The 8,611-nt window shown below is 48.1% G+C and overlaps 1 pseudogene; it reads right to left on the bottom strand.

Moving 5' to 3' along the window:
- Positions 1–4,047: 4,047 nt before the first annotated feature.
- Positions 4,048–7,679, bottom strand: LOC142575032 (uncharacterized; annotated as a pseudogene).
- Between the last annotated feature and the right edge of the window lie 932 nt (positions 7,680–8,611).

Raw genomic sequence — 8,611 nt, 5'->3', positions numbered from 1 at the left:
AGACGAACCCGGCGCCTCCTAGAAGGAACCCTCAAGCCAACACGGAGCTAAACTTGCAGTCTGGAAGCACCCCTACCCTCGATAGGTCGCCAGCAGCGGTTGCTGACACTCACAACGTTGGTGATATGTTTGTTCAGCTCCTCGCTGGCCAGAACCGAATTGCGCAAGATATTGCTAACCTTAAAGCTTCCGTTGACTTCCATTTCAAGGCCTTTGAAAGCCGTCTAGCTACACTTGAATCTTCATTCTCGGCCTCTGGCGCTTTGTCTGATGACGTGCAAAAACAATTATGGCATTAACAGCCACAGTGAACAGGCTTGTCACGCAGAATGGTGAATTGGAAGCATGTCTCAGTCAAAACAACTTCAAGGCTGTTTCTTCACTTCTCGGGGACTTAGAAAATCGCATGACCGCAGCGGATAACGCACCTGCGGCCAATGACCTGTGCACCAAACTACAAGCAGAGTTGGCTTCGCTTTCGACAACTGTGACACGGTTACTTTCTAAGAATGATGAACTAGAAAACAGGTCCCGTCGAAACATTATAATTCTACACGGTCTTGATGAACCAACTGGCGAAACTCAGGAAACATGATTAGCTAATGTTTCACGGCTATTTTCTGAGACACTGCTGATGCAGTGTCCGTCCATTGAACGGTGTCACCGGATTGGTCGGCCTCGGGAAGGCCACCGGCGCACGGTAATAATGAAGATCTTAAATTTCCAAGAAAAGCTTCAGATCTTCAAAAATTCCCCTAAACTTGCAAATTCCGATCTGCGCTTCACCGATGACTTGTCTTCAAATGTGAGATCTGTTCGCAAAAAGCTCTGGGAGGCCTCCGGTTCATTTCGCGACAAAGGTTTTGTTGTAAAAATGCGCTATGATCATGTCTTTATTAACAAGATTCGCTATTACTAGGATCACGCGTCTAGCTCAAAGGTGAAATCTTCCAGTAATTCTTTTCGCTTCTCATCTGTGCTTTTAGTTAACAGCTGTGCCGATGCCAGCAGCTATACTGTATCGCCATCATCGCATCTTTGACCAGCTTCCACATCACTTGATTGCCTTCGTTTACTAAATCTTAATGCACGAAGTGTCGCCAATAAATGTCCTGCCTTCTTATCTCTTATTCACTCGTACTGTCCTCAAGTTGTTGCTATCACGGAAACGTGGCTACACAATGGAATTTTTGACTCGGAATTCCCTCCACCGGACTATATCGCAATTCGGACGGGCAGAAAAAACAGCAAAGGGGGTGGCGTCACCCTTTTGCTGTGGTGTGATCTTACGTTTTCCGTTCTTCTAGCTCCTCTAGGTACGGAGTCCGCCTAGTGCAAACTTTACTTGGAAAAAATGCATTTTGTAATCGGCGCTTTCTATAGTCCCCTGGGAACAACGGTGGACTCGCTTCAAGCAATCGAAACGTTCATGCACATGCGCAACCTAGGGCCTTCTAACTTTATCTGTATGGGTGATTTCAGCACACCGGGCATTCATTGGCCCTCTCTATCGACGTGCGGTCATGATGGCACTTTCGATAAAGAACTTCTAAATTTTATCCTGAATTTCGGGCTTACTCAGATCGTTTGCGAGTCTACCAGGCAGAATACTCTTTTGGATTTGGTCTTCCTTAGCTCGAACCTCGCAGCGAATGATTACACTTGTGAAGTGGTAGAAGGCATTTCTGATCATAAAGCTGCTTTTGTTTTCCTTCCGTGCATTGTTCCTAAACCATCCTTCGTTCTTACTACATCTCGCGGTTTCAATCATGCTGACGACACCTCTATTCTAGATGCATTAGCTGATGCCTTCAACACCTTTTAAACACTCACTTTTCCAAGTGACGTCAATGTTCTCGTGACATATTTTGAAAATATTGTCTTGTCATGTATTGAACACTTCATTCCCATAAAAACAAACAACAAAAATACTAAAATCCCTTGGATGAACAAGGATATACTACATCTTTCACGTCGTGTTCGCAGGCTTAGGCGATTGAAGGACTCCCATAACCCCATACACACTGCTAGGTTTCCTAAGGCGAACGAGGACCTTCAAACAAAAACCAAATCAGCTAAAGATTTCTTTTATAGCGTGCAGCTACCGCTTCTGATGAAAAGTAACCCGCATAACTTCTGGGGATCCATTTTCCTCGTGACAGCTCTTGTACATCATTATGTGGGAACATCGAAATGACTAGTGTTTCATTATTAATCTCCAACGCCTTCAACGCATACTTTAAGTCCGTTTTGACTTGCCATAATAAATATTGTTCCTCCTTTTCGAAACATTGATCCAACTTGCCCCATTAATGATATTTTAATTAGCGCTAAAGGCGTCTTAAACCTCAAACTAAATCTTGATACAAAGAAAAGTGAGGAGCCTGATGGAACCCCGAATTTTTTCTTGTTCGGTATGCCTTATGGACTTCACGATACCTTGCTCTTATCTTCAATAAATCACTAACTTCCGGCATAGTACCTCCATCATGGAAGACGACTAAGGTGCTTCGTTACATAAGTCAGGTAGTAAGCAGCATCTTTCTAACTACCGGCCAATATATTTAACACCATATTCATTCAAAATACTAGAGCATACAATATAAAAACACAGTATGGAATTCCTTGAATCAAATAACATTCCCTGTAATGTACAGCATGGATCCAGACGCGGTTTTAGCACCATAACACAACTTGTCGAGTTCACGCATGACATAGCTTCTAAGCTGTATAAGGGATTTCAAATTGACGCTATATTCATAGATTTTTCCAAAGCTTTCGATACCGTACTTCACTCAAAACTACTGTCCAAACTAAGTGCCATTTATAACAACCCTCAATTAGGAAACTCCTTAGAGTTTTTTCTCTCGCCGCTCTTAATTCGTAAGCTTTAAGTCGATCAATTCCTAGGTGGTGGATGTGTCATGTGTCACCAACAAGTAGGCGCACGAACATCAGGGCAAGGCCTGGAGGCATGGCGTATAGGAAAGTTGAGTCAAGCCACTTTCGCAGAGTGGTTTCAACGGACAGTCTCGGAGGCGCCTAGCATTGAGCTTGACGCGCAAAGAAAGCACCATGCTCCCGGTCTATCTTGTGCACAAATCAACGATGGCTCCTCAAACGTCACTTACACTCGCCACTTTAAACAACCCTCAATTAGGAAACTCCTTAGAGTTTTTTCTCTCGCCGCTCTTAATTCGTAAGCTTTAAGTCGATCAATTCCTAGGTGGTGGATGTGTCATCAGGCGTCCCTCAAGGATCGGTCCTCGGTCCTCTACTTTTCTTACCATATACTAATGATTTACCACGCGAGATATCTAAAATTCGAATGTATGCAGACGACTGCATATTGTATGGCATCATTTCATCTCCCTTTGAGCATGTTCGCCTTACTGAATCATTCGTCAGATTTTCCAAATGGTGTGAAACATGGCCAATGAATATTAAATTCCGTAAGGCTGTCGTGATGTCCTTCTCTAACAAAGCTAGCCCGTTCTTTTTCAGCTACGAATTTATTGATAATTTCATTCAACGCATTTCTGAATGTATATGTCTTGGTCTCACGTTTACCACTAACCTGTCCTGGTCAAAGCATATTGATTCCATTACGACTAAAGCTCTACAAAAACTCAGTTATTTACGTCGTACTCTGTCTAATTCTCCGCGCGACACAAAAATTACTGTTATATAAAACTATTGTTCGCCCTATATTTGAGTTTGGTAGCATCGTTTGGAATCTCTACAAGCAGTACGAAATAGACAGAGTTGAAGCCATCTAAAGGAAAGTCATTAGATTTGTCTACCGACGTTATGACCACCAGTTCTCGCCATCGTCAGTCTTGTCCTCACTCAACCTAACATCTCTCGCCGAACAGTGACACGTTAACTCCTTGAAATGTTTTCATGGCATTATTCATTCATCTTGCCGCCCCTCCAGTGAGTGAGTGAAGAAACTTTGTTATGGATGCCTGCAGAACGGTTAGCCTTCCCCTATTAGGGAGGCGTCACCGTGACGCGACCATGAAGTCTTTGCGACGTGTGGCGCCTCTACTTCGGCCGCGGCCGCACTACTTCCTTTGGTCGACCACGCCTGCCCCTCTTTCGGGGTGGCAGCCTCCCTCCGGTTTCGCTCGGTCGTTGTCTTTCGAGGGCCGCCGAGATCTGCTGGACGGCCTCGGCTTGGGCATCGTGATCATAGCACCTTGTTGCGGCCTCGAGCCGCGGCGGGATCGTTGCTGTCGTTGCAGCTTCGTGCGGATTTTTAGCACAGTTCCAAAGGATGTGAGCTGCAGTGGCTCTTTCCTTTTGGCACACACAACACAGGTCACTTATATAAACAATTGGACACACGTGCCTCATCAGCACCGGAGGGAATAACGACGCCGTTCGAAGTTGTCGATATAGAACCCCTTCCTTACGGGTCAAGCCCGGATGAGGTGGCGGCATAGTCCTTCGCTCTAGTCTCTACCACTTAACAATCTCGTTGCAGGAAGTCATTTTGTCTTTGGTTTCCCACCACCACGACGGGTCGACCGCAGTAGCAGCGGCACGGTTGGTTAGTCCTCGCGCCGCCGCGTTCGCCGTCTCGTTGTGGTGTGCGTTGCCGCGATCCGACACATCACTGCCCATGTGGGCCGGAAACCACTTTATCACGACACATCGACTTTCACTCGCGAGATCGACCGCACGCAACACACGTGCGGCTTCACTACACACCCTTGCTCTGGCGTAATTTCGCACTGCCGTCCCAGAATCGCAGAGCACAGTCGTGCACTCGGGGTCGGCGATGGCCAGGGCAATGGCCACCTCCTTGGCTGGATGCGCCCCTCGAGTCCGCACACTCGCCGCTGTTCTCGTTGCGCCTGTCGATGCCCCGACGACTGCAGCGGCGGATGCCTTTCTGTCATGCGGATAATCTGCCGCGTCCACAAACACGGCACCCCTGTCTTTGGCGTGGAGATCGATGAGCGCCTTGGCCCTCGCCGCCCGGCGCTCTTTGTGGAACTCAGGGTTCATGTTTCTTGGTACTGGACATACCCATAGCCATCTGTTAATTGCGTCCGGTACAGGCACTTCTGTATCTTCGGGTCCACTTTCCTTTGGCCCCAGGCCTAGGTCACGCAGCACTTGTCTGCCCGTTCTTGTTCCCGAGAGCTGCGCGAGCTGAGCGGTCCTCTGCGCCTCGGCGATTTCCTCCAGGGTGTTATGCACTCCCAGGGCCAGGAACTTGTCGGTGACTGTGCAGTCGAGAAGTCCGAGTGCAGCCTTGTATGCTTTGCGTATGAGCGCATTGATCTTATTTCCCTCGAACTGCCTCCAGTTGTGGAAAGCAGCAACGTATGCAATGTGGCTTATAGCGAAGGATTCCACTAGCCGGGTGAGGCTTTCTTCCTTCATGCCTGCTGTTCTGTGTGACACCCTCTTGATGAGGTGGATGGCCGTGGTGACTTTGGCCTCTAGACGGTTGACCATCTCACCTTTGACTCGTTTGCGCTCAATCAGCATCCCCAGCACTCGGATCTTCTCGACAACCGGGATCGTGTGACCGCCGCTCGTGTTGATCTTTATTGTCTCTTGCTCTCTCGCAGGTTCGTTGTCTTTCCTCTTCCTAGCTGCTCTTTTCGGAGGAATCACCAACAACTCAAACTTGCTTGGGGAGCAGACGAGCCCAGACCCGTCCAGCTGCTCCTCGATAGCGTCAACCGCCTGTTGCAATGTACTCTATATGTGTCCCTCGCTTCCTCCTGGGACCCAGAGCGTTATGTCGTCGGCATAGATGGTGTGTCGGACCCACGCGACTTGCGAGAGGCGCTCGGCCACCCCTATCATTACAAGGTTGAAAAGTAATGGCGATATGACCGAGCCCTGGGGGGTCCCGATACTGCCGAGCTTCTTCTTTTGGAGCCGCAGGTCGCCGGCGATGATTTCGGTAGTCCGCTCGGTCAAAAAATCCTTGATGTACGTATATTTTCTCTTGCCCATATTTAGCCGTGGCACCTAGGCCAGGGTCGCAGAGTTTCTCACTTTGTCAAAAGCGCTCTGCAGGTCCAAACCCAAAATGGCTCGCTTGTCTTTCGTGTTGGTAGTGTCATCGAGGATTTCATTTTTCAGTTTTATCATGGCGTCCTGAGTTCCGAGCTTGTTTCGGAACCCGATGAGTGTGTTTGGGTAGAGCCTCGAATCTTCCAGGTAACTCTGCCACCTGTTCATGAGTACAGGCTCCAACGCTTTGCCCACACAGGACGTAAGCGAGATCGGCCGGAGGTTCTCAATGTTGGGTGGCTTGCCCGGCTTGGGAATCAATATTTGTCTTGGCTGCTTTCCACTGCCGGGGTAGTGACCCGGCTTGCCAGCAAGTGTTGAAGTATGCAGTGAGGTTCTCGATGGCCGCATCGTTAAGATTTTTTAGCGCTCTGTTCGTAACGCGGTCGGGATAAGCGGCGGAGTTGCTGTTGAGATTGTGCAGGGCAACCCTTACTTCCCATACTTCAATGTCTCGATCGAGCCACTCGTTTGCTTCGCCTAGGTAGTCCGGGTGCGTTTCTGTGGGAGTGACCGGCAGGTACTTGTCGTCGAGGCGTTTCTTCACTTCGTCTTCCCCGTGCTCGGTCAGCGCCCTGTGGATGATCTTGGCCAGGTTGTGGTGCTGGTGAGACTTGGTCGTGGTCGCATCCAAAAGATGCCTCAGCATACTCCACGTCTTGCCGCAGTGCATCTGGCCTTCCCCCTGCGTTACAAACCTCATTCCATTGCTGAGTGCATAGCACTCTGCTGTGGGGCTCGATCTCGCGGTTGAGTTCGGCGACCTTCTTGCGTAGCTTTCTGTTTGTCCGCTGCGTCTTCCACATTGACAGGATGGGCTGCTTGGATGCGATGAGGTGAGCCAGGCGGCTGTCAACCCTGTGGATACGCTCGTCCGTCTGGACTTCCTTGGTAGCCTTTTCTACCTTGTTTACAATCTCGGTGGACCAGTACTCAATGTCTGCAATTTCGGCCTGCTCCTCGGGTAACAATCCTCGAAGCGCGTCTCAATCAGTAAATCTGTGGTTCCGAAAGCTTCTGCCGACTTCGACGTTACCACCGAGCGGGACAGTGACCTCCACAATGTAATGAATACTGCCCAATTCGTGGCCCGTGTTCCGCCATTCAAAGTCCGCCATATCGCCGCCGTTACCCCTGACGAAAGTGGGATGAGCCGTTGTGTCTCGGGTGACCGAGTTGCCGATTCTTGTAGGGTATGCTGGGTCGTTGATTAGATTTAGGCCCAAGTCAGTAGCATCTTGCATTAGGTTCCCGCCCTTTGCCAATGTTTTGGGGTAACCCCAGGCTTGATTCGGCGCGCTAGAGTCCCTGCAGATTACCAGCCTGTCGTCCGCCCCCGCGACGTTGCACGCTTTGTGTAACAGTGGTTTGAATTTCTGCTTTCCGTGTGACGGGCTGCTGTACACGCTTATCAGAAAAGTGCTTTCCTTCTGCTTTTTCCCGGCAACCACGTCTACCACCGTGTGCTCGATTGTGCTTTTGTTCAACAGCTCGTGCTCGACGTACGTGATGCCTTTTCTCACCAAGGTGAAAGCTCCCCTCCCGTTACTGCCGTCCGCGGCCCGGAGGCTTGGCGGGCTGGCGTGGGACCGGTAACCTGAGTGCTTGACTTCCTCAATAAGGGTCTCTTGCAACATGATGATATCTGGCTTTCTTGATAATTATTCTAAATGTTGCTGAATTACAGCCTTTTTCCCAGCAAAATCATTGCAATTCGAATGCCAGACCAGGAGGCCTTTCACTGCTGTTGTGTTTGCAGTGGTTGATGTCCTATCCAAGTTTCCTGAAAGTTACCCAATTTCATCGCCAAATTCTGCACTGTCGTAGTTAATTGCTGGTACGTCTGTTCAATTGCTATGCAACGGTCGGTGATTGTCTTGGTGAATGTCGTTCGAATATACTCTTCAAAGTGAATATATCACTTTCAAAGGTGAATACGTCACCTTTGCAAAAATATCTTCAAGTAGGGGACATCACGCGCTTAACATTACACCATTTTTTGCACGCACTAATACCTTTCAGTATAGCTTTTTCGCTAAAACAATTGAAACATGGAATTCACTACCAGGAACCAACCGTTGTCTCCCATTAAATGAATTCTTTTCTGTGCTCTCTCAACATTGCACTTAAACTTTCTTGTTTGTTGCCTATTGTATTTATTTCTTGTATTATAGTGTATTATCCGCTCCTGCTATAGCGCCAACAGGGGTTGCAGTATGTATAAATAAATAAATAAATTGGAATGCATAGTCCAATTACCAAAATTCACTTGTCAACTGCATAAATTAACTTTAGGGCACCTATTGCAATGTACGAATTGAAACGCGGGTAATTTATTAATCTTGCTAATAACTCCAATGTACACTTAGATTTCTCGTGCGAGTAATGTCTGCTGCTTCGAGTAATCCAGCTCAAAGTGTATCATTCCGCTGTCGGCCATATGCGATTTTTAAAGATTCTGTACCTCAAATGCAGGGTGTTTCCCCTAACTTGAACCAAACTTTAAAAATATGCATATGCCACGTAACTGGACCGAACCAAGATAATGTTCTTTGCCGCCTTTGTAAGA

Source organism: Dermacentor variabilis, chromosome 3, assembly GCF_050947875.1.
Source record: "Dermacentor variabilis isolate Ectoservices chromosome 3, ASM5094787v1, whole genome shotgun sequence".
Classification (NCBI taxonomy): Eukaryota; Metazoa; Arthropoda; class Arachnida; order Ixodida; family Ixodidae; genus Dermacentor; species Dermacentor variabilis.
The sequence above is the reverse complement of the archived record's forward strand: the minus strand, read 5'-3'. Positions and strand labels throughout refer to the sequence as shown.